A 1,393-nucleotide genomic window follows, 5' to 3' on the forward strand; every position below is an offset into this window, starting at 1 on the left:
AAACAAAAGCGTAACATAAGCTCATGTGGTAAATTCAGACAGAATTACAGCTTTTCTCCTCTGCTTATGAAAGTATGTGTATGAGCACAAGCATGTGTCATTTCTGAGGAAGAAAAACTATGGATTTATGAGTCTCCTTGAAGAAGTGCATTTTGAGGAAGGACACAAGAGAGCAGGGAGTAGAGGTAGAGTGGATGGGGTCATGAACCTCATTTTACTTTTCATCATGAGTAATAGTGCTAAATTAGAGAAAATGAAAGATCTGAGGATCAGTTTAACATGATTCTTCTTGCTTCCTGCATTACTGACCTGACATTATAGCTGTATCAAATGCTTTATTACAAGGCCAATCACTACTTTAAAATGCATATGAAAAGATTTCAGCAATAGTGCTTTTTCTCTTGCATGGTTTTGAGTTGTAATTTTTGTCCTTTTCACACAAAAGAATGGACTGCAGACTTAAAAAGTTGGATTACTTTAATAAAGTAATATTTCACATAGGTTCTGAACCTTAATACAGACAGTTATTTTTCCCGTATCTTGACCGTACTATATAGAACAGCCCCAGTCTAACCTCCATTGTTTTAGCTCAACACACACTTGTTCTAGGCACTTCATGATAGACCAGTGGTTCTCAACCTTTTCAGACTCAAGATACCCCTTGCCAGACTCCCAGCACTCCTTTGTAACTTTTGTGAATTGAGTGTCATCTCATTTCAAATACTAATCCATTTCTTACAGTACTTACCTCCTTGTGGAGTGGGGAGGCAGTGGGAGCACTGGAGCAGCTAGGCAGGGAAAGACTGAGCCTGCCTGTGGCAGCGCGCCCTCTAGGGGTGCCGTGACCTCCCCTAGCGCCCCCTGGCTACTGTGTCAAGCCAGTGTCAATGCCCCCTCCCCAATCTCGCCCGCCACGTCTTTGAGGTTTAAATGTTTCAGGGAGGCTGCCTTTTTCTATCTGCCTTGACACGGTGCCTTGATGTCCAGTTGCCCCGGTGCACTCTAGCGTTAGGGGCTACCTTTATGTCCTACTGTCGCCCTCTCCTGGGGCCTGCTCGCTAGGCTCACCCTCTCCTGGGGCCTCTCAATAAGCTCGCCCCCTTCTGGAGCTTCTCCCGTATAGACCGTGCCCCACTGGGGCCCGCCTCCCCGCGCTTATGCGCTCTCACCCCCAACCGGGGCCTATGCTCACGCTCCTCGCCCGCACTGAGGCCTATGCTCACGCTCCTCGCAAATCAGGGCTCAGGCAGCCTCAGCCTTACCTGGCCCCCAGACCCGCCTCCTCAGGCCTATGCCCCACTGGGGCTTCTGCCTACACACAACACTAAGCTCTTCCCAAAGCTGCCCACACTGGGCTGGGGTCAGGACACCCCAAAACGCAGCACCTCCTGCA

This window comes from Gavialis gangeticus, unplaced genomic scaffold (genome assembly GCF_001723915.1).
Source record: "Gavialis gangeticus isolate Ggan-Ray unplaced genomic scaffold, GavGan_comp1, whole genome shotgun sequence".
NCBI lineage: Eukaryota > Metazoa > Chordata > Crocodylia > Gavialidae > Gavialis > Gavialis gangeticus.